Raw genomic sequence first — 25,381 nt, 5'->3', positions numbered from 1 at the left:
GTGTTTTTTTTATTTTGTCGCGCTCTCCTACTTGTGGATGTGATTTGCACCTCAGGGCCACCGTAGAATTGGCATTAGTGTCTCATTCCTACTGTGTGACTTATTTTTTAATTCCTACTTGAGAGCCGGATGTTTTCCTAATCAAATGTGACCACATCCTGTGTTCTGCGTCAGTCCTTGTACCGGTTCCAGCTGATGGACAACAACCTGCCGTCGGAAAGTGCAACACCACTGAGAAGGAGTAAACAGAGTTCACATGTGCGATATCAGCTGTCCTCTTCAATTGACTAATATCCTCTCTCCTGTTCTGGCGCTGCCTCGTTGTTTGGCTTCCTCTTTGTTCTCTCCGCTCTGTCTCTCCCTCCGGGTTTTGAGTGACACTACAGTTCTGCTTTATATCTCCTGGATTCAGCTGCTGCTGCCGCTGCCTCACGGGCGCTCACACATTCCCGCACACATTTTAATACATAAAACAATGTCAGCGGGAAGGCTTTTGGTGGTGTCCCGCTCCTCCGTGTATTGTGTGATCTTGGCTGTACTAGAGGGAAACCTCTGCAGTCACACCTATTCAGTCCCGCTCTCGCTCCCTCTCTTCTAGCCCTGCCAGAAAATTGAATTTTTGACTGCTGTTGTATTCTGTGATGTCCCCGTCCCAGATAAATCAGTCACATCCCTCGGCGGATACACACATACACACAGGAGTGCGGCTGAATTGGGCTTTTTAAAGCCAACACTATTGTTTTGTTGACAACTTCTAATAACAGTTGACGACTGATGTTTAATATCCTCCGTATGTTTCCATTAGATCTGTCAGTTTTTCCAAAAATCCCTTTCAAATGAATATCGAGTGACACACAATTTGTTTTGCATTAATTTGAATGCCATAGCTCAAAGTAAAGAGGTAGAGCACCTCAAACGGTGTGTGTTTGGCTTCTCAACTTTGAATTCAAAAAGGTTGACTGCGGTTCATACATTAACTTTAACACCATACGTATGAATAGATGTTTGAACTGTGAAAGCAAAAGCGACAGCCCAAAGCTACAAGCAGTCACTGTTTTACATAGATTTGTATTTATTTCAGGGTTTGAAAAACATCTGAAGGAAGAATTATATTTAGATCTTTCAAGACCTTCAAACTGAATTGTAAGCTGGGAGTACTTCAGATAGGAGGATGACAAGACAAAGGCAGTGTGCCAAACACACAATGTTAAACTGGTTTACAACGGTGGCACAACTAGCTTGGAAACTCACCTGATTCACAAACAAGTTGACGGTTGACGTTTTAATAAACCATAGACCGTACTAAGATAATAAGCTTTTATTTGCAGTCCTGAATCTGCTGAGTTAACTGTACAATCTGTTGAATGGGGGTCTGGTTGAGTCCATTCATATCACATCCCGCTCTCACCTGCTGGCCTGTGAATGGTGTGTCAGCTCGGTGGAGTGCAGTGAGACTCTGGTGTGCCCCGAGCACTCAGCTCTTACACCACATACAGTTATTACATAATGTTGACTCTGAGAAGTGTGTGAAACCTGGCCTAGAAAAATATGTCAGTGGACATCACACACAGCAGAGGGAATACAGCACTGAATACAGTAGCACAGTGTGTGTGTGAGTGTGTGTGTGAAGGTAACACCATGAAGGTGGAGGGTGAGGGGGGGTTAAAGCTTGCATCACAGCCACACTATTTGTCTCTTTATTGTGTTCTTAAGCAGTTCATATAAGAATTTGCTCTTGTCTGTCTGTTCAGCACTGATCAGGACTATCCCAGCTCATACACACCCGTCAGGCTAAATCCCCACTGTGCTTAATCAAATGCTGAGGATCATTGAGTTTGAATATCAAGACACACATTTACTTAATTATTGATTATACTTCACAGGGTTGTGTTGTTGTTGTTGTTGTTGGAAAGGTATTATAATTTCTTGCTCCAGATGTCTTTGCTGTCCGCGCTGCTTTGTTAAATCCAGATCACGTAAAAATGAGACGCATTGATTTATAAGTAAATGTCCTCCTCTATCACCGCAGCGGTGCTTTGCTGTTTGCAGTTTGGAAATGGTAAATGGTAAATGGTTTTGTATTTATATAGAGCTTTTCTAGTCTTGATGACTACGAAAGCACTTTATAGTACAGTTTATTGCCATTTACACATTCACAAAGTGCCCCTATGCGCTGGACTTTTTTTCTTTAAGGGGCAATTCTTGGCTCACTATCTTTCCCAAGGATGCTTCATTATGCAGTTGAGGAAGACTAGGATCGAGCCGACCACCTTCTGGTTAGCCGGCCCTTTTCCCTCTTCCGGGAATTAAAGTAATCCTTGAATACATGTGGGGAATCAAAACCAACTGAGATGGCTCAATACAGGGAGCATCAGTCACTAAAGCCCATTACAAACATGAACTCCGGCTAATGTCCTGTCACATACTGTATGAACACATTGATATCACGCTGGCTCTTATCATCAGAAACTCTCAATTCTCGTTGTCATTCCAAGTTGACATCTCAGTCTTGGTCTTCTACATCTTCGACACCTTTTCCCGAAATATTTGTATTCTTCTAGTTTTTAGTTTATTTTAGAAACATCCTCAACACGCCCACTCACTGGCTATGAATTTGACCAAATACCTTACTTTTGTATTCTCACAGGGGCTCACTTGGACATTTCCCTGACATTTTACTAGGGGGCTGTCAGGACAAGTTGGCGCAGATCAGTGCATGTCAGAAAAACAGTTTGAATGGTTTTAGGAGAGTGAAAATCACAAGGTTCTTGTGGAGTGGGTTGCACAGTGGTATTCCTTCATGTCCAAAGTGAACCTTTTTTTAACACAGTTTCCCTAAAAGCCGCCATCACAGTCTCCAGATCTCAACCCCACTGGGCACCTACATGGGACATTTTGGAATAATTACTTTTGACTCACATTCCTATTTGCGTTACGGGGCCACGAGCTGCACACACTCTCCAAAAACACATACGTACACATTGAGAAGACAATGGCTTAAATGTCTAATTTTAAGATGTGTGGTATTCACACACGACTTGGCAGAAATCGTGTTGATTGAGCTATCTGAAACAACAGATGGCTCCGAAACCCTGCAGATGTTTGTGCGTGTCGCTGTCGTCAATCGTTAATAAAGATCTCTTGTATTTCATAATTGAATTTTATGAGTGGTGGGTGGTTCATGAGGCAGAACAGCAACACACAGAAACACATGGAGATAAAATGGTTTTTGTTTTAGTTTAATGACAGACATTGGCTACTGGTGCTCTGAAAATGGCTAGGTGTGTGTGTGTGTGTGTGTGTGATGGGGGGGGGGGGGCGGCACAGTCTGGTTTCCACAGATGTATGTGTGAGTGAGACATTTGGAGCCTTTCTGGTCGGTGGCTTCGCTGTATGGGGTATCTGAGCTGCCTGTGTGTGTGTGTGTGTGTGTGTGTGTGCGCGTGTCTGTGTGCATAATTGTGTAAGGGTGTGTGTGTTTGTGTGTGTGGGTGGCTATCTTTGTTTGACCTGCCAGCCAAATGAGGTATTTCACATCACCATCCCAGAAGAGCACAGTGAAATATAATAAACTGAACAACTTTAATTAGGACCGACCTGAATACCTTGAAGCGTCGTCGGTTGCCACGGTAACCATTGCTCATATCAGTAGTTGATATTCTTTTTGTTTTATTTCCTATTAAGTCGTGACGACAAAAATCACAAATAGCCCCAAAACAACCCAGGAAGTTATTAAAAGTAATCCAACATTATACCGTGTACATGCCGTTTGAAGCCTTGGAGGAGGAGGGGGTGGAGCCTGAATGAGCGCTTAAGGAAAGTGAACACCCATCTACATTTGGGACATGTATCCATTGGACAGCACTAGCAGTCAATCACATGGGATCCATGCTCTAGTAAATGACATATATTATTGTCTATTTTGATCCAAATGGGACCATAATTTACTAAAAACTCATAAAAGTGTTTATGGGTCATTTTCTAACAGACTTCTATAGAATCAGACTTCTTTATGGAACCAGTGGAGTCGCCCTCTGCCGATCATTTGAGAGAAATCAGGCACTTTTACTAATCTTTTGCTTACGACCATGTGAATATACACTGTATGCTTAAAACAACACAAGTTATTGGAAAAGACTGTCTGAAATAACACATTTGAGAAGATGATCCCCCCAAAACTGAGTACCAGATATGACAAAGAAAACAGGCTTATCACAATAATGTCAGACGATAACAAGCTCCTCTCCCCGTCCTCCCTGTGGAGAACTTGTGAGTTTTCTGAAGTTCAGAGACTGAGCAGCATCGTGGGAATAACTGTCTCGCTCCAGGGCCGCTATCCAATTGTGTGTTTGTGTGCGTGTGTTCACCCAGTTTCACTACAGCACAAAGGAATAAGCTAGATCGGAATAAAGCTGTAGACTAGACATTCACTTTAAGCTCCCATTTCTCCTCCAAAAAATTAAGTTAACTCATCATATTTAAAAAAAATCTTAAATTACTTGAAGTGATTTGACATATTTAGAAAGGGAAAGGGATTTTTAATGAGTTTCATATTAATTCATGTTGTATTTAATGTATTGTTTGGTGTAGTGCAATAACTAATGGTCATTTTCAATAATAATATACTGTCAGTTTCAATAATTCTCTATAAAATGAAAAAAGATGTCAAAAACAGCCCCTAGAGTGACATCACTGAAACAGTTTGTTGTTGTGTTTTCAGTGTCTCAGTTACGAACAAAACCCATGACACAACTCTCACTGAGGTGTTGACAGTGTGCAGGAGTTCTGTCACTCATCATCCTCTGAAGAGCGAGCACCACCTGAGGTCACGTCCATGTGTATGAACATCTGTGGTGACTCTCCCACACTCTCACTCAGCTCTGTGAATATTTACCGCTCCGACTCTCCCAGCGCATCACGTTACAAATGAACAACCTTGATACGCAGCTTAAAATGATTTATTAACAAGATAAAAAAGCTGCAGATTAGTCATTTTCTTGATAAATCTGTTTTGACTAATGCAGCATTGGTCATGAATAAACTATATTTTTAAAAGTCTGCGACAGCGGCACGAGTCGAGGCCTCTTCGCTTTGCTTCCCCTGAGGCTGAGCAGACAAAACTGGGCCGGAGTGAATCGGAACAAATTGGAAGAGAGGCGGCCGACGTGTACATGAGCCCAGGTGTCTCTCTTTACATTGAACTAACCCCCTTTTTACTCCGTTAAAACTGAATTACCGCTCAACTCGCCCCGTGCAGCGAAACTGGGTTCAATCCGGTCTGATCAGAAACAGTCTGCTTTAATTCACCCCCATCTCCCCCTCGTCTCTCCGTACAGTCTTCATCCGCCCACTGTAATCTACTTCTGGATAATCCACTAATTCACTATAATCAGTTTGGGAACCCACATGATCCAGTTCAGTTCGATATAATCCCATTTCAGTCCGGTCTTATCTAGTTCAGACTAGCTGGGTTCAGATAGTGAGGATGTGGATGTGTCAGTGGTCCCAGTGCTCGCTTGCTCTCTCTCTTTCTTTCTCTCTCTCTCTCTCTCTCTCTCTGCATGAACAAGGTTATGATTGAACCACTAAGTGGACAGATGGAGGAAGGTGTATTTGTGTGTGTGTGTGTGTGTGTGTGTGTGTGTGTGTGCGTGTGTGTGTGTGTGTGCGTGTGCATGTGTGTGTGTCTGTCTGCGTGTGTGTGTGTCTGTCTGCGTGTGTGTGTCTGTCTGCGTGTGTGTGTGTCTGTCTGCGTGTGTCCGTCTGCGTGTGTCCGTCTGCACCAGCAGTAGCATCCCCTTGCTTTGTGGTTTTGGCCAGACTAATCACAGACACACACACACACACACACACACACACACGGTTAACTACAATCTATTTAAACACAAGTGTGTCTGACCACAGTCTGCAGTGCGCCTCTATAGTAAATATACAGCGTGTGTGTGCGTATGTGATCGCTGTCGGTTTCATGCACCTCAGACTGACTGGACCACAATTATGGCTCCAATCTTCTCTCCCTGCTGTATTTTTGGCAGCACGTCGGTGAGGCCCCGGAGTGAAACTCATCAAACTTCCTCTTTCTGTCCGTTTGTCCCGGGAAAAAGGTTTGTGATCGTTAGAGGACAAAACGAGATAGAGGTAGTGAGGTAGATATACTCAGAGGTTAGTTAGTTCGGTGACCCAAACTCCCCCCTCTCTCACTCTCACTCTCTCTCTATGTCTCTCTCTCTCTGCGGAGCCTTGCAGCTGCTCTGAGTCCTCCTGGGGTAGTGATGTCAGAAAGCAGCTGCAGTCCAGTGATGACAGTGATAAACCACCCGTCACCCCCGACGTGACAGAAACACACGCCCCTGATGTTTACCTGTCTCAACTTCAACACTTCTGCTACGGTCAGGTTTAGCTCGGTGTCATCAGAATTTTCTGGAAATGAGGTTTCAACATTTATTTCAACAAAGCATTTCCTGTAATTTTCTTGAAAGAAAATAGATCTGTCTCTTTTTACCTCCCCCAAAGAGGTTATGTTTTCACCCATTTACTTGTTGGTATTTTTGTTTGTTAGTTAGATTACACAAAATATACTGAACGGGTACCACAGAACTGGTAGGATGTGGTTTGGGGTTAGGGAAGGAATTATAACATTTTTTTTTACATTCTCTAACACTGCGAGGGTGTTATTCAACATTTTCACTCATTTCTCAGAGAATAATTCATGGATCTTGGTGAAAACAAATGTAATTTTAGGCCGAAACATTTTAAGTGGACTTTCGAGCGAGCACATGGCAGAAAAAACTCCCTTTAACCGGAAGAAACCTCGCGCAGAACCAGATTCAATGTGGATTGGACGCCTCGACCAGTTGTAGAGAGGGGAAAGAAACGTAAGACAGGTCAACCGTTAACATAGCTCTTTAACAACCGACTTTACTGAGGTGTTGACAGCGTGCAGGAGTTCTGTCACTCATCATCCTCTGAAGAGCGAACACCACCTGAGGTCACTTCCACGTGTGTAAAAAACCTGTGGTGACTCTCCCACACTCACACACAGCTCTGTGAATACTCACCGCTCGGACTGTCGCAGCGTATCAAAACATGTATGAAAAGCCACACAACCAGAGCAACCTGCCTAGAGCAAAACCGGGCCTCAACAAACTCACACCATCTGTCGTGGTGTGGTTAAGGACTGCACCTGCGACTCTGTGGGGATGAGAATTGACAGCAGCAGTGACATCTACTTCACCGCAGCTCCTCCCACTCTTTCTCTATCAGCTGTTATACGATCATCCTCTCCTGTTGTCTGTCTTTCCGTCTTTCTCACCTTTTGGGTTTTGATGTGCAGCTCTTCTCAAGACTTTACGGCCTTGTCATACTCATAGATTACTTCTGAGTCCTTGTATGTATCACTACAGGTGCATTTTTGGTTGAAGGATAAGAAAGAGACATAAGCAGGACGGCTAATCTGGGTTCATGTAGCAGGCTGTTGATTGGCCCATTGTTACCATCTGCTCCTCCTGTTATACAGTGCACAGGTTTCTGCTTGGGGCAACATTTGATTGGTAGGTCTTCATTTACTTTGAAAGATACTGGATGACATTCTGACAATTGATGTAAAGCCAGGGGACACCGTCATGAAACCCGAAAATTATAAAATATTAATCTCTAGCTGTGAGGCTTTTCTCAAAGGGAAACACTGGGCAAGTGATTAACAGAGAACCTACATATGCTTGATCAGATAAAACAATCAATTTCACTGTAAAACTTTAATGTTTCACTCCTTGGGCCAAATTGATCCTGGAATGGTCCTTTATCCTTTTTCTGCATTATCAAAAAATGAAGAAATCCAGAGGGACGCTGGAGCTTCCAGGCGCAAGCTCGAGAGGAATGGGAGACATGTTGTGTTTTCTCCATATCTGAGCTTTATTCTGTTGTTTGATCTTCAGAGTTTACCCTTTTTGTAATCTAACTGGACCCCTTAAAACCAAGATCCACCCCTCCTTCAGCGGAACCTTTTCCAGCTTAAGTGTCCTAAGCTGCTGGGATGGGGGTAAAAGGTTTATCCCAGGTCGACCTTATTGTTCTCTTTCGTCCTTATTGTCATGTTCTGGCGTTGTGGACACTGATTCTCTGTCACCTTGTGAAGTTCATGCTGGACATTCTTATCAGTCTGTTCTGCGTTCCTCGCTGCAGCATCACAGTCCTCCTTATTCAGCAGTTTTTCAGTTGTTATCAACCTCATTGTCATCGTAACTTCTGTCCAAGTTGCTCCATCAAGCTATTTTCATTGATGATTTTCATTCTGTGGGAGGAGAGAGACTGAGCTGTTGCCGCCCTACTTTCCTCTTTCTTCTCCTGCTTTGCCGGTTTAGCCTCTGCTGCTCCCACAGAAATGTGGTGGATGTCGGCTCCTTCCTTGTGGCTGCCAGTTGGTTCCCAACAATCTTGTTTTGCTCAAGAGTTTGTGGTGATAAGAGCCGACACCGGTGTCATGGTGCTGTAAACATGCACGTGATCCCCGCAGCGGAGTTGATACGTCACTTCCTGCCTCTGCCTGCCTGCACCCAGCTGCTCCACCTTCGGCCTGAATAATGTGAAGGATTTGTTGCGAAGGCGTCTGTTTGGAGAAGCTGCCGCTGAGTTGTGCATATTTGAAAAGCAAAGTCCAGACCCACTATCTGGGTTTTACCCGCAGGTCATGTCTGAAAGTTGTGCTTGTTCTTTGACAGAGCTTTTCCTTCCATCTCAAGACTAAGCTTCTGTGCATGTGCTTTGAGAAATTCTCTCTTTCTTGTCCTGGAGTTTCTTTCTTTCTGTCAGGAGTTCCCTTTCTTTCATTCTGCCACAGCCTGGTTTTGCAGTTTTCTCCTGATGGGGCTTCTCCTGATCCCTTCTAAGAGCCTCATTCCTTTTGGCTGCTTCATCTTTTTTTATACTTATAGTTTCATCTGCTGACAGATTTTTTCGACTTTTTTAGATTTAAGTGCACCCATAACTATCTGCTGTGGTTACTGTAATTTACTTAACTTAATCTGTGGGCTCCAGGGCGCTTGAATACAACCTGCGACTTTACTTTTTGATTTTGTTTCAATATGGTAAAGACAACATTTGAAAGATCTGAAACATGCTTAAAAAAAACATTACTGTGCATTAGGGCTTCTTTACGTCTTCTTCATCTGTTGGAACGTTGGTTGTACACATTCTCAAAACATTGCAGATTGTGTCTTTTGACTGCTCTTAGTCCCCTGAGCTGCTACAGGTGAGTGTTAAGTCATTATAGACATGGTCGATAAGACTGACCTCTCAAAGTGAAGCCGAAGCATCTCGATTGCCCCCTGGTGGCTGGCTGCAATATAGGTCATAAACCCTGCCTCCTCCATGTAAGTGGATAGGACAAGGACCAACTTAAAGGACAAAATGCATTCTAAATACGGTTTTCAATGGTGGTTTCGGTAATTCAAACAAATGAATCTTCAATTAGCAAGTGGAGACATTTCCTTACATGCTGTCTCTAGTCCCAACAATGCAACCACACTGTCTATTGCCTAAGCCGATTTCTGCAGTGATTAATGCATCGTCAATGTTTGATTGACAACCTGACAGATGGCTTAATGTCCACAATGTCACTTTTTTGCAGAGGTAGATGTTACCCTGAGCTGAGGATGGAGCCGTGGTGCGTATTATGAGTGTCTCTGTCTTTATATTAATCACTGGTTTATCACAGAAGTGGTAACCTCTCTAAAGACATGTTTCTGGCTACAGACTAAGATCCAGTTGGGATTTTACTGCTATGTTATGTACTTTGATATCAACTGTGTTAATGAGGAAATGAAGCAGACAGCCTCTACAGGCTCAGCAGGATTGGATGGGACAGAGAGGAAAGCATTTTTCTTTTTCAAAAAGAAAACATTGCCGAAAGCAGGTTTGATTCACGGAGTAAGACACCACCGTAAAAGACGGGGAGTTTAAAGTCGTCTGAGTTTCTTGAATGGAAAACCCAGAGGCTCCTCCACCTCTGGGGTTAACAAACTCCGAACTTGGTCCCTGGCCTGTGGTGGTGGAGATATCTTTGTATTTTTTAAAGTAAGGATTTCTCTGGATTTAGTGTCGGGAGGATTCACCACCATCACCAGGCTGATTGGAAATGCACCCTCCAACCATCTGCCTGTCCATCTGACACCACAGCCTGTTTCTCCCTCGTCGTGAAATCTTCCCCCTCTTTTGCTCCCAGGGTGTTCTTTATCTCTATAATAGAAATGCAGTATATCTGGATATTGTGTAAGTTTTTTTTTATCTAAATCCCTGATGAACGTATGCTTGGCTTCACACAGTGGGATAAGAACAGCCTTTTCTCATTAGCGCATGTTTGAACATTACTGGGGCAATGGCGAATGAAAGAGGTCTCGAAACCCAGCGTATATTCCCCTGTGGAAAATGGTTCAGTAAATAAACTTGATCTACGTTAAGCTCCATATAAGTTAGTGTTTCTCTAATGTGACCTTTTATCACTTATTATTTCATGTTTTTAGAGTAAGCTAAGACTTCTTCCCCCAAACTGCTGAATCCATGCATACAAGTGACCTTACAAGTAGTTTGTATATCCATTAAATATCAGCTTTTGGATCTGTTGTCATTATTAAATGCAAATGAGTTGGTACAGCAGGCGTCAAGCTTCAACTGTGCAATTTTCTACTGTATCCGCCTCAGGGAAAGAAATGGATCTCAGAATGACATACCAGATAAAGGATGTTTTTTGGTCAATCACTTTTATGTCACCTCTGCCAAAGTTTTAACAAATTGCCAGATTAATTGAACTGTAACAGCTCGCTCGCTTTTGATGAGTTCCCAATGTAGTCTTACCAAGTAACTAGGTTGTGGCAGCTTTCCAGTATCACCACTTATAATCCCCCCCCCGTTTCATGATTATTCGTGAAATGACTCTTATCTAGTTCCTCATTAAATCGTGACTCCTATCAAAGCGTTTTTTTTTTCTTCTTCATAACTAATCGACTTCCTTTATTACAAAGTCCTATCAAGTTTTTTCATTAAACATGACTCTTATCAAGCTCAAGGCGGGTTGCTTCCAAAAAATGGAAAGATAAAGTGTATCATAAATCTGGAGCCTGCGATGATGTTCCTTCATGTACAGCAACCCAGGCTGCAATTGACCAGGAATTATGCAGAGCCCTGTTGACGACTACGGTGACAAACAAATCCAAAACCAGCTGGAAAGAAAGTGCTAACATAACCGAAGCTTAGAAACCAAACAGTTTTTAAAATTAAGTCAAACAAAGTGGATTGGAAAGAAAATAAAAGTGCAAATATCAAATCAAGCAAGCTTCCCTACTGTTTCGGCTCTTAGGGTGTGTGAATGGTCGCTGAGCTCAGGACTCCAAAAGCCAATAACATGGCTCTAAACTCTTGTTTTTTATTGATCATATACTCATGTATAACCAAAATTAATCAACACATATTTTCTTGTGTTTCAGTTTATTTCCTGCTGCCCCTAAAATATGTCAAACTATACTTTCTGTTTACCATTTCATCCTAGTATGCATCACAGTAGGCTACAGTCCAGTTTTGGGATGGACGGGTGCCGTATTGCTGACCTGTCACACACAGACGAGGGGGGGGGGGCTGACAGCTGCACACTCAACTGCAAGACTCAGTGGCTCCATGAGAGAGAGACCTAGACAGACAGAGAGAGTGAGGGAGAGAGAGGAGAGAAAGGATATCATCGGATCAGATTTCTCTCTGTCTCCCTCTTCCTATCAGTGAGGTGTTATCTGACCCACTGCGGCCTGATACATCTGTCCTATTTGTCTCCCTATCTTTCTTTCCTTGTTTAATGTCTCTCTCGCTCTCTCCATTTCCCCCCTCTCTTCTCCCACTAGGCGACTTTTCCTCTATCCTTCATCTGGCCCACTTCCCAGTCACGCTCCCCTACAACACATTAGTGTGTGTATTTAAGAAGCAGGATTTTGACTAAGATATTTGCCAAAATAAAGGTTTAATCTCTTTTAAACAGAACTATAACCTATGTGCATGCACAAACACACACACACACACACACACACACACACACACACAGTTAATCTGCTCCCTATTGTCACAAAATCCATCTATTTTCAGAGGAATAGATTCATTGGCGCAAATTAAACAGGGTTGGACAACAAAAAACACAAACATTCTATAAATAATATTGTATTGCTTCATGAAGCTTGTGCTTATTTTATTTTATTGGATTGAAATACTGTGGGCTTTATGTTCCCATTTTTTTGCCCACCTGTGTTTCTTGGCTGGAAATCCAAAGAGATCAAGCTCATCTGATTGTCTGACATGAGGTCGGCTAGGATGACAAGTGTGTGTCTTGTGTGTATAGATGTCTGCAACATGTTTAGGCTTATTTGCGCTGCCTCTCCGTACGAAAAGAGATACGACTGTTTCAAGTTATGTCACCGACCAAGTACCTCCATGCGTCCTTTACGTTGGTATGGTTGTTAAGCAATACATCCACTAGAGGGCAACGCAGAGTCGAAGGTTTCTGACGATAACAAACGTAGCAGAGGAGGTCGTGATAATGTTAGAAAGAGGCAACAGTGGCTGGTGGTGGTACTGCTCCATTTTGTCTGTTTTGGCTGTATCTGTAGGTTTCTAGGAAACGTGGACGAATTCGGATTGAAATGAACGTACAGACAGAATTACAAGCATAAATTAGCATTCACAATAGTTTAACCCTAACTCGTAGCTCCGTCATCCGGCTTTTTAATTGGCCTTAAGTCTGCTGAGTAGTTAAAAATTATACAAATCAAAAAAAATGTGATCTCAACATTTTTGCTATAAGATAGAAAACAGTCCCGATTCCAAGCACAACCAAACCTAACTAAACCAAAATCCAACGCAATCTCTTTTTTTTTGATCATCTTATACTCTATCCCTGTGAAACCAAAATCCCATGTTACTTTTTAATCTTTTTCTCTGCTCCGACACGTCGAGCCAGTGCAAAGAAAGATTACATCCAGCTCACATTCTTGAAAAACGCAAATATTGTAAATATTTGATGATCAATATATATAATTCAGATCCTCATGTGATGAATAATGCATTGTCTGGTGGGATTTGATGAATATTTGTCTTTGTTACTGATCGCTCTCTCTCCAGCAACTGAGCAATGCCCGTGTGTGTGTGTGTCTGTGTGTGTGTTTGAGTGTGCGTGCAGGAGAAGAAATAATAAAATAACTACAAATTCAGACGGAATATGTGAGTCTTTAGTTCGGTTCAAAAGTGGTAGAATACATTATGATTCCTCAGAGCAGTAATTTGTACTCTACATATTAATTATCACTAACAAGGAGTGTATTTATCTACTTCTAATTACTAGTTTTGTGTTTAGTTTTCAAAACCAGTGGTTTAATTGTATCTTCTCAAACAACAATGTTAGATTCCTCTTTTTTAAATGATGAGAAAACAGTTATTAGTCATAAGATGGAAGAAATGTTTTATAAATTGGTCTTTTAAATGTCCAAGTTCGACCATTTATCTCCCGGAAATATTAAAGCTTCAACCTGCTATTTATTTTGAGCTGACAAAATTAATGGCCTCTTCAGCTGCTACATCTATATTTATCATGATGCTTTTTGCTTTTATTTTTCCAAAGTCTCCTGTTGTAGTTTCATGTGACAAAATGCCCTGAATCTGAACTCCGTGTGAGCTGAGCTGTGAAGACGCTGCAGAGAACTCCGTCAAACACAGGCACACTGGGGAGGATTGAACGAGCCGAACAGCTGAGGATACAAGTGTGTGTGCACTCACACACGTGCGCTCATGTCCACAGTCTGCTAATGGTTCAGGGTTATTACCAGGTCGAAGGGACTCGGGAGAAGGTCGGAGATGAAACTACAGCGTTGTTGATTAAGATTATCTGGACATGCAGTGTGTGTGTTTGAAAGACTTATGTGTCTTTCTGCTTCTGCCAGCTGCTACACATTACTATGTACTGTATATTTTGAGTGTGTGTGTGTGTGTGTGTGTGTGTGTGTGTGTGTGTGTACTACTAGCCCACCCACCTCAGCTGCCACTTGATCCGCCCCACCCATTGGCCCCTTAAGTCATTACATGCTGCCACCCAATCCTCTTCTCGCTGTCAGCTCCGTCACATGTAAGACAGCAGACACATACACACACACACACACACACACACACACACAATAACACACGGCAGGTGTTTCTTTGAATAGCCCCAATTAGCCTAAATGCCATTGGCCTATTAGTACAGTGTGAAAATGTGAGTAATGTCGTCCTGGTTGTAAGATTGTCTTTGTAAAGGTTACAATTATTATATCTGTAAATATTTGTGTTGATCTATGTTCAGGTCTGGCTTGTTCACTGGTCATTTAAGTTGTGTTGGACTCTTTGATCTTGGTGTAAGACGTTCTGATGGAGAAATGTCTTGACTTGAATGTACTGCAAAGAGTTTTTAACTGGATATGAAATATCTCATTTTAATATCGCTGCCTCATTATGATCTACAACAGCAAAGAAGACAATGGGGGAGAAAATTTCTTTAAACTATTCTCTGTCTTTGCTTCGCCACCGTCAAGGTCAGACGGAGAGATTTACGTTAGGGTTCGGGTTAGTGTGTGAATGGTACTAAAACCAAATGATGTCATGTGTCATGTTATCAATCATACAGCAACAAAAGATGCATTACCTCATTGCACAAATGCACGTGCTGGCTAAACCGAGGTTTCTATGACAGGAGGCGGTGAAAACAGCACCACTTTTGTCCAGAGAGTCTCCATAATCAAAAAGGGAAAAATTTGGGGCCTTAAGTCATGATAACATATTAAATGAATATAATATACAAAAATAATTTGACTCTCGAAACTTTGCCCAAGGTTTGAACATCTGCCTCAGCTGGCTTCTCCCTTTTTTTATTTCCTTGATGAAAAGTTGACAGTCTGTATGAAGCCAGGATGAAACCTTTGAAATGAAGATGGGTCAAAGCCTTCTCTCCTCTGTGTGTCGGTGGGTGCAGCTGTAACAGCGGGGGGGGGCTGCGAGTGATCCGGCCAAAAAAAAAACCTTCCCACTGATATTTTGGCCTGACTTTCAAATGCGATGGGGTGATCGATGCCTGACCATCTTTGATTTCAGAAGAACCCGTGACTTGTGTTTTCAAGCGTTTATTGCACTTAACGTAAGGAGTTGGAATATGGAGGACTGTATATAGAGATGGATGATGCGTCTGCACCCCCCCCCCCCTCCAGCTGTCAATCATGACAAATACTCAAATAGTTTTAGCATCAAATAATGAATTAAAACTAAACTTACTGGGAAAAATGAACACTTGAACAAACATCAGAGTGATTAGAATCACCTAAGATGACAAAGACCATCTTAGACAAATCGTTTTCAAAGAGTAACTTTTTAATTAGGCCTATGTCCCATCTGCTCACTTGGAGGAGGGGAGGCTTTTGACCTATACTGCAGCCAGCAACCAATGAGCTATGGAATTATATGAAAACAATCAGGTGAATTACATAAATATCTGTTTTTTGATGTTACATTCTTTCCCTCTGTCTCTAGGAGAGGGAGACCGTGAGTAGTTGTTTGCAAAGCGATAAAGGAAGCTCTCTCACTCTGGTTTGGGCCAGCTGGCACTTTGAGTCATCAGGAGATAAAACTATTACACTATCTATCCATTGTTAAATAGAATAAAGTTTTTTTTGTAACTTAATGATTTACCTTTTAAATAGCCCAGCTACATGAACTCAGTGAAGAGAAGGTTAGGAGGCAACATAGAGATAAAACATACTCTATGATCTGAGGGCAGCGCAGCCTCAGCATGTTTTAAATTGGTATTTTAATTAGAAAAAAAAACATTGGCATATTTTTTTTATCTTATTTATTTCACGAAGCTCATTGGAGGGAGAATCAGAGTCTGTAAAACTGGTCGATGTTTCAGAGCTCCCCCTTAATATCTGGTATCTGTTTCAGGATAGACGAGCTCCCCTCCGCTCCCCCGTAATCCAAAGCTTGCATCTGTGTTTGTTTGTGGAAATGTTGCCGTTGTGTGAGGCTTGTTGTCCTCGCAGGTTTCCACAGTCGCTAATCTGACTTTTACACACGCACAGAAAAGGAGAGGAGCTAAAGAGACGGCTCCTTTCTCACCGCACTTCATTAGCCGCTTGTCATTTATCTCGTTTCTGAAACGGAAACAAACAAACACTGATTAGCTAGATGTCTCCTATGACAGGGTATAATTATTGAGTCATTTGATATAGATGGAAGTGAACTGTGTCAGGAGGCTCATTAAAACACTTCACTGCCGGTGCCGCCCAGTCTTAAGAGTGGCACACACGCACCACATAGAAAGTGGTGTGAAGATCTTTTTTAAAACAGCCCTTTTGTGCACATTCACTTTTTATAAGGGAGCTCCCAGATGTTGAATGTGGCAATGCCCATTATTTTTGTATCGGCACTCAAGATCATTGCTTCTCGTCACTGTGTGTTTGCACTCAAACAAGATCACTTAGCGAACACATTTCATTGTGGCATTCTTAGTATTTCTTACCCCAAGGACACAGCCTCTGCAGATAAACCAGCGTCTTTCTCCAGCTGCGACATCTATCTTTCTCCTTTCTCCCATCATTCACACACACACACACACACACACACACACACACACACACACACACACACACACACACACACACACACACACACACACACACACACACACCACCATGACTTCAGAATACATTATATTGACTTGCAATTATTCCCTGGGGACTTAAACTATCCTTAACCATAGTTACAACTTGCCTAACCCCTTAAAATATATGACTGACGTTATTGGGACTTGCTTTTTGTTCTCATAAGGAAGACAAGTCCCCAAAGTGTGACTGTAAATAGACTCGGGTCCCCACAACATGAGTAATGCCTGGACCACACACACATAGCCTTGCGCTGCTCTGAGCACTCTATCAGCCGTTACTCTTCATAAATCAAGTCATATACTCCATTGCCTCGCTGGCTATTACACCTATACATCTCTCTCTCGCTCACACACGCACACACACTTTTTATCTCTGAAGTTATGAAGGAAAAGGTCATGACCTATGTAGTGTTCATTAATCTCGTGGCACGGACTGCTCCGATTGGTGCATTCCCACTTAACAAGTGGCGGGGGGACTGACCTTTTGAAAAGGGAAGGGGGCCTGTGGTTAGCGCCCGTAGCAGAAAGTGAAGATAATCCTCATAACTTCATTCAGCTCCTTGTTGATGTGATGGTGCAAGGTTGAATTGAAAAATGGAGAGATGGAAAATGGAAATGAAAGAATGGAATTGAATAGAGTAGCTTCAGGTGCTGCGATCGGACTTTATCTGTTCCCTTTGTGTGTGGTCGGGTCAATCTGCAGGCTTTGTCCTAAAGTGGCTGCTCTCATGTTCTCGCTGCAGCAGTGTTCTCTCTCTCTCTCTCTCTCTCTCTCCCGCTCTCGTTTCCACTGTTACTTCTATTATCTCCTCACTGTTTAAAGGACGATTTCACCTCTATTCAAGGCTGTGTGTGTTCCTCTTCCTTATGGGGACAGAAAAACCAAGTCCCCGTAATGTAAGTCATTAAATGTTAAGGTGAAGACATGTTTTTGGTTTGGTTTATAGTTAAAGTTATAGGTAAACTTCAGAAAATCTATGTAATGTCCTTTGAAGTCTCGGCGACACTATTGTGTGTGTATGTATGTGTGTGTGTGTGTCTGTGTGTGTCTGTGTGTTTTGAGAGAAAGGGAGGAAGAGAGTGAATGTGTGAATTTGACAAATGAGAGCAAATGGGCCGAGCAAGAGCTGAAGTTGTCATTCAGTCCAAAGAATGGCAAACCAGACACACTCAAGCACACACGCTCTCTCTCTCTCTCCCCCCCTCCTACACACACACACACATACACACCATGAACCACAGCCACCATTAGCATTTCAAAGTAATAAGGTGCAAAGAGGCAAAAAAATATGCATTTTGGGCACTTTGAAATGTAGATTTGCATAAAGAGTGGAACTGTTTACTTTTCCACAAGAGGGAGGATTTGAAATGGTCCTGATCATTTCCACTGTGTCACCAACTGACTCACTCACTCACTCACTCAGAGGAGATTAGGTTATTTTGTGTTACGCTCCTATTTTCTTCGTTTTAGTTCAGGGTTTGTTCATATAGTAGAATCGTATAATAGTGTAACACATGGTTTTACATTCACAAATGCACTTTAGGTCTTTTCTGGGACTTTTGTCAACGTCCTTCATGAGCTTCAAATGTCAACATTTACATGAAATCAAGAATGCTGGAATGAAATGTGTACTGGGCAAAAAAAAGAAGCAGTACACAAATATGGTTGCAGTGTGTGGACAGATTCTGTTCTTCTTATATCGCTGTGTGATGGGTTTTATTTTTAGCCAAAGCTAATGTTGCGTTCATGTGTTGTTGAAAGGGCCAAACACAGAGCGACCTCCAAGTCAGCTGCAAGTCAGGGTCTCACACTCACATGCTACGTTTGAGATCGAGCCAGGAAAACAAACAATAAACAGATAGTTGTAAAGCCTACAGCTGTGTCATGTGGACGGTTGCTCAGTGCTGATGGAAGTTCATTTCACCAGAGAAAACGTTTATTGTAGAACTGGATTTTGTCGCTCCTATTATTGTTCAATTTGCCGAATAATCAGCCTTTCGTTTTCTTAAACTATGTTCCCAGAATATTTTAGAAGATGTAAACAGGAGGTTTTAATGCTGCAGATAGTTCATAATAAGTTTGTCAGTTGCTTAGTTTTTTGGGGGGAAACTGGCACCATTAAAAGTTTGCAGGGTTAGCAATTCTGTTGAATGGGTTTTGTTCTCTGTTGCCTCCAGAAAGGTTTTGTTGGTCTAAGCCAGTATAGATTTGGTTGTTTTGATTTGGTCTTTATTTTTTTTGCCAAATGTATCTCTGTCTACTGAATACATGAGACTAACTGATGCCTGTTTCCTGACAATGTCACACTATCTTTACCGTTGACCTATTTATAAAAACTGAGGCCAAAATGTCTCAATCGCCACCTGGTGGTTGACTGCAGTATAGACCATAGCCCCTTTGATGAAGCGTTCCCATTGGCTGCATTAAATACTAGGTTTGCTCGTCCGGGAGTTTTTCCCCTGTAGTAGAAATAGGCTGTAATGAAGTATTGAATTAATGATGGCTGTCAAACTACGCTGCATACAATTAATCACACTCTCACTTTGTCTGCGTGTGAGATGCTGAGAGTTGGACGTTCCTCTTGGCAGATTGAGCTGGTAACTCGTTGTCAAATTCATTTTCATAATATACGTCTCAGAGTTTCACCAAACAAGGAATTTATTATCTTATCTTGCAGCCTCTAATTAACTGGAAGAAGAGGAAAATGGTTTTATTGCAACAAACATAGACACAATGTTAATTGGTATGAGGCACATTTACCATTGGAACTTAGTCCTTTGAAGAAGAAAAAGACAATTTATTTAATAAGGTCAACTACCTTCTTTCTCTTAAAACTGACAAATTGGAGAACACCAGATATATATCAGATTGTCGGGTCATTCTTATATTACATGCATACAGTAAAGGCACCAGGAGAAAAAATGAAGTTATAACTCAGTGTCAAGCTGGAGTTCAGTCCCTCTCCTCCTCGCTCACTCTCGGCCATGTTCCTGGTGATTGAAGACTCCCATGCCTGCAGTTAAATCTCAGTAAATGTCTAACTCGGTGCTGCGGAGGTGATTTCGTTCCCCTCTGCACTCCCTCGGAGTCCATATAATACCTAAGCATTCACATGCACTTCCAATGCAACTAATCAGGCATGTAATGGGGAGATAAAAGAGGAGGGCATAACTTTGTAACTTTGACTCTAGATTCATAACTCATCATTATTCCGAAACTTTCTTAAACATCTGTTCTGTCCAAAAGAGGAAACAGACAACATCAGGAGAGAAAACCAGTATAAAAATATCTAAAAGAGAAATATCAAACATTAATCTCTAATAAGATTCAACATGTGTTTTTACATTGGTAAATAGATGATGTGGTCGGACATCATCTGCTTTCTATTTCTAGTTTGACCAATCACGTTTGAGAGCTTTTTGAGTTTACTCACAATTGTTTTGTCTTGGTCAATCCACTAAAATGCCTGAATACGCATATGTGACCAGTCTCTTACACTAGGCATGCGCATGCCAAATAATAGCGTGTCTCCCAAGCATGTGAGCAGCTGTATCGTTGTAAATTGCAGAATTTCATTGCACAACAGCTGTTGGCAAAGCGTCCGGGTCGGCAATGCTTTAATTTGATTTCCCATGTTTGCGTTACATCACGGCAGCCGGGGCAGTCGGTTAATTTTTTTCTGTCCTGACTATAACACATTCTTAAAGAGTTTTTTAATCTCCAACTGGGTTAGCTGTGTTTCCAAACTTCTCAGAGTAGTTTCGACACCGGGCGTATCCGTAGCAAAGATGATGCATTTTGAAGAGAAGCCATAGACGTTTGGAAGTAGCCTGCACAGAGAACAAAAGAGGCGAAACACATCGACTGAAATGCATCAGGTATAGGCTGTTTAATTTATCTGGCAAACAGCAGAGAGTCTTGGTCCGGATATCCACTGTCTACACCAGGAGCTCCAAAATATTGTCCCTGTCCTCCAGAGGCTGATTTGTTGAAGTAGATTACTCTGCCAAGATTGTTGGTTGGTTAGTTAGTTTGTCAGCAGGAGTGCAGAAAGACCTCTGAACCAATGTCCACATTCTTGGTAGGATGACGGAACATTGGCCAAGAGAGACCTCATTAGTTTGGCGCGGATCCCAACTAATATTTTTCACCAATCTCCCAGCATGCAGCTTCATGAAAAACATCAGGTATATGAGTTTGTAATTTTGCCTGATTTAATGAGAGTGGACTGTTGGGCCTGTTAGGTATCAGCTCAAAGAAAAACATTTATTTTGAAACCGAATCAAACGTTCAGATAAAAGAAAAACTGAAAGGTAACAGCCTCGAGCAACAGGATGAGAAAGAGGAGGAAGGAAGGAAGATGGGCGGAGGAGACGGGAAGAGACAGGAATAGAGAGAGAGATGTGAGGGGGGGGGGGAGATGTGTAAATGTGATTTAAAGATAGAGAAACGCAGAGAGGAGGTGTTGGAAAGAGGAAGGAAGAGATAGACACTGCTGTTATCACACGGAACTGGAAGATGATTGGCCATTGCCAATCAGCCCCCCCTCCAATCATTGTTGTCTGTGTGTGTGTGTGTGTGTGTGTGTGTGTGTGTGTGTGTGTACCACTGGGTGTTCTGTGTGAACAGCTGACATCATGGTGGGGGAATCTATTTTTTCAACAAGTGGGGAGCCTCAGGGAAGAACCACAGTTTGGGTTTCCTTTGACTTCAGTGCTGATGCATGTGTCTACTTGTGTGTGTGTGTGTGCGTGTGTCTACTTGCTTTTGAGTGTGTGTGCGTGTGTGTGTGTGTGTGTGTGTGTGTTTACTTCAAGACTTTAGGTTAATGTGCAGCAATGTACCATTCCCCCCACCCAAGTGTTGACACTGCAGTGTGACGTTGAGGTCAACATCTTGCAGTCTCTTCCTTGGACTCCCTCTCTGCAGGTGTGTAGGTGTTAAAAGAGGTTTGTGGTGTTTGAGTCTGTTGTGGGGACCCGTCTGTTGCACAAGCACGGTTTCTGGTCAGTGTCTCTTAAGCCTCAGAGCCGGAGGCATCAACAGCTGATCATGTGTCACAGAACTGCATTGTGGGTCCTGGGTGTTGAAGGGTTGAACAACCGAAGTTGAGTCGGACTTCTCGAAGGCACCAGCCAATCCCCTTTTCGTGCTCACGTTAATTCAAAAGAGGAGACGGAGGCAGCTGGCTAACCTGGTGTATGTTCCTCTGGTTGTGGATTTGTATTATTAGTGTTGTTCTCTTTAGCATTGATGATTGTGTTCATACCCAAACGACATCCACGCAACAGAGGTCGCCCAACTTGTCAGTATCAGCTCATCCATGGTCTTGGCTGGTCTGAGTCCTTCTCCTGTTCAGAGTTACATAATTCTGTGTCACGTTCACTTTCCTCCACGTTTTAGTGATGCCTTCATGTTGGTTTCCAGTTGCCTTCATGTTGGTTTCCAGTGTGCATCTGTGCCACATGCCCGTAAACAAATGTTGTCCAAATAAAACAATTTAAATCGTATAGGTCATCCAATGATGTAATCTATAGCACTTACAAAATTACTATATTTTCTTGAATATTAAAATTTGTATATAATTAATTATAAAATTACTATTTACTTATTTCTAAATATAAAAACGTTTATCCTCTCTCCGGGGGGATTTGTTTTTTGTCTGGAAGGGTTAAAAGGGTAAGAGCTCAATTTCTAAATAATTCATTATTAATGAGCATCCATCCACCCAGTCATTGAGCCACAGATCATGTTCAGGGAGGCAGGGAGCCGGAGCCCAGATAAAGAAACAGCATGAAGTGGACATTGTTTTATCAAACTGTTGCAAATGTCACAATTTACCGAAAGCCTTGAAAATATACAGTATATTCATGTATATTATTCTAGACTGAGACTCGCTGTGTTTTTGTTTCTTTCGCCGCGACTATATCCTTTAAGCTCTTTATATCTGTGACTGTGATTGACACATTTAGTACTCTTAACAACCGCCGACACGCCTCAGCAGCCATCTGTCACTCACGGCCCCCTGTCGCCACAGTAACGGGGATGTAGCATGGGGGGGGGGGGGGGGGGTAGTAGAAAGGGCACATCCATGACAACCTATCACCCCTGACAACCTCACTTGCCCCCTGCACCTCTCTCCTTTCTTCATTGCTAATTTTCTTCCATTCCTCTTTCACGAGGGCTGAATTTAGTCCATAAAGAAACGTGCACAAGTCCAGCAACAATAGGTTTAGCCTCTGAAGTCTAATTTAATAACACGTGCATTGACACTTTCTGACAGTGGAGAACTGAATCAGACCTGAAGCACATTCCCAGTCAGAGGGGCCGCTACTTGAACCACAGCGACAGGCAGCAGGACAGAGCAGCTTCGTTATGTAAATGTTATGCTCAGTTCCAGTCTGTTCACGATATCCGAACTTTCTCTTTTTTCCTTAATTGTTGTTATTGTTATAATCAGTTATATTATATTGATGGTTTTATGTGTAAGGTCACATCAGACGGGGAGTGTCAGGCTTACTGTATTTGTTCTCAGCCCATTTGTAACATAACAACTCTGGTTAAATCTGTTAAATAAATAATATATGTAGGAAAACATGACATTTTACCCACATGTATTATAGCACCTGGGCATAAGATGATAACAAATTAAACCAAGTAAATATCATGATGTAATTATGGTATATGATGATGTCATATATGGCTCATGATAACCATCGGGGGACATGTCATGTTTTGTGTAAACTATTACATCATGTAGCTGCTTGCGTTTGCTTGATGATGTAAAAACAGAGCTTAATGTGATCAGACAGTCATGATTATTATTTTAATAGCCTTTCTGAGCTTTTGAAGTTTGATCAATATCACAAATACATGTAAAAAAAATTATCATAGGAAGTTTTTGGCAATCTATTTAGTTAACACGTGGTTTGTTGTGATTCAGTGGAGTTGTGTGTAGTTAGTACATTGTAAGATACATTTGTTTTTTTGGTCTCATGTTTGCATAAATCCCGTCAGTAAAGAATGAGACTAACTCTTCTCTTCTCTTGTGTTCTCTCTCCTCGCTGCCTTGGCCGATATCTGCTTCTTCCACACTTTGGATACTTGATCAGGTAAGACATCCATCTTTTTTCACAACTCCACCAGCACTGAACAGCTTGCATATTTAACAGGCGCTGCTATATGTGTATGTGTGTTTTTTTTTTTTTCTATCTTTTTCTCTCCTCAAAGCCCAGATGGATACGAGTCTTATGAATATTCATGCGATCCCAGAGCTTTCTGCACTAAAGCCTGCTGTCGCTGCGACTTCCCATCTTGCGCTGTGTTTCTCTTCTTCTTTTTTTTGGTCGTCGCATCTTCCTCGGCCACTCACTCCGTCAAACCCCCCCGAGCCTGACATTAAGTCATGAAAGTACATGGCTGATGATATTTGTAGAGAATATTCAATGCGAAGATGAAAGTTGATTTGACATTGTACGAATGTCTGAGGACAGATTAAAGGTAACTGTGTGTGTGTGTGTGTGTGTGTGTCTGTGTGTGACAATTAAAAAGTTAATTTGACTTTGTCTTAGCTTTTACGATGTTGTGGCATTTACTCTTGTTTGTTTCCTGGTTCGTTGCACAATCATACATATTTCCATAATTTGAAAATGTAGGTATGTAACATAGTGTTGCTAATCTGCAAAGTCTCAGTACTTCCACCCAGCAGGTATGTAGTAGGTTGTTGTTTTGCTTAATCTAAGTCTAGTTGGCAGGATTAAGCAAAGACTACTGGACGGATTACCAAGAAACTTGATGGAAGGATGTGGTGCGGGTCAGGACAGAGTTCATTAAGTTTCAATGTGGGTCTGAATAAACAGACGGATTTGTTTCACTTTTCCTTCAGTGATTCCCACAGAATCAATTAAATCTAGGACAGTAGCAGGGCTGCATGCGTACCAATGTCGCTCTCACGCGTAACCAAATCCAAGTGACAGGTACACAGACAAAAAAGGCGAAAAGACAAATTCTCGTCTGAGAGGACGCCATCGCGGGGCCGCCACAGTCTACATAATTAATGGGATACGCTGCAATGACATGGCGAGATGGGGCCTTTCTAGTTTGTATAGGTTTTGTGTAAATCTGTGAAGAGGCATTTGTAGAAACTGTATTCTCACATAAAGTGCATAGATTGTTACTGTGTAGTGGGCTGGGGATTTCAGTGTAGCTCCGCCTGATCCTACATGCATTCACTTTCACTGAGCACAAGCTAAGTTAAGCCTTGGAAGGACATCAAGTCTGTGGCATTACAACATTATGATGGAAGGTGACTTACTGGGGAGCAGGGATGCAGCGGTGTCCAGGTTTCACCGTGTACTCGTGTTGAAAATAATGCAAATGAACAGAGAATCTCACTTGCATTACGTATGTGTGTCTCTTCTCTTGTAGAATATTCAAGTTTCAGTTGCTTATTGCAAACGCGATCCCATTTGCCACTAATATAGGTATATTATATTCAAAATATGTTAATTAATTTCATCATGCAGTGATTACATCTACAAATCTGTTGTTCTGCAACAACTTTGGTATTTTTATAGAAAACACAGTGACAGCCTCTCACTGTTGTCTCCCACTGTAGAAATACATTTGTTTTTGTTGGGAATGAGTGGGAGAAGACGAGGAGATGTGTCACC

At 42.0% G+C, this 25,381-nt stretch overlaps 1 protein-coding gene and 1 long non-coding RNA gene across 2 annotated transcripts in view; one reads left to right on the top strand and one right to left on the bottom strand.

Moving 5' to 3' along the window:
* LOC133966792 (E3 ubiquitin-protein ligase SH3RF3-like) overlaps positions 1–25,381 on the top strand; it is a 90,919-nt gene that overhangs the window by 17,267 nt on the left and 48,271 nt on the right. The gene's annotated exons all lie outside the window — the stretch shown is intronic.
* LOC133966793 (uncharacterized) lies at positions 15,911–17,392 on the bottom strand. Its single transcript, XR_009923985.1, has 3 exons — positions 17,190–17,392; positions 16,565–16,628; positions 15,911–16,196 (listed from the first exon to the last, which is right to left on the bottom strand). It is a non-coding gene; the product is annotated as an uncharacterized LOC133966793 (long non-coding RNA).

The sequence above is a fragment of the Platichthys flesus genome, chromosome 13 (genome assembly GCF_949316205.1).
Source record: "Platichthys flesus chromosome 13, fPlaFle2.1, whole genome shotgun sequence".
Lineage (NCBI taxonomy): Eukaryota > Metazoa > Chordata > Actinopteri > Pleuronectiformes > Pleuronectidae > Platichthys > Platichthys flesus.
The sequence above is the reverse complement of the archived record's forward strand: the minus strand, read 5'-3'. Positions and strand labels throughout refer to the sequence as shown.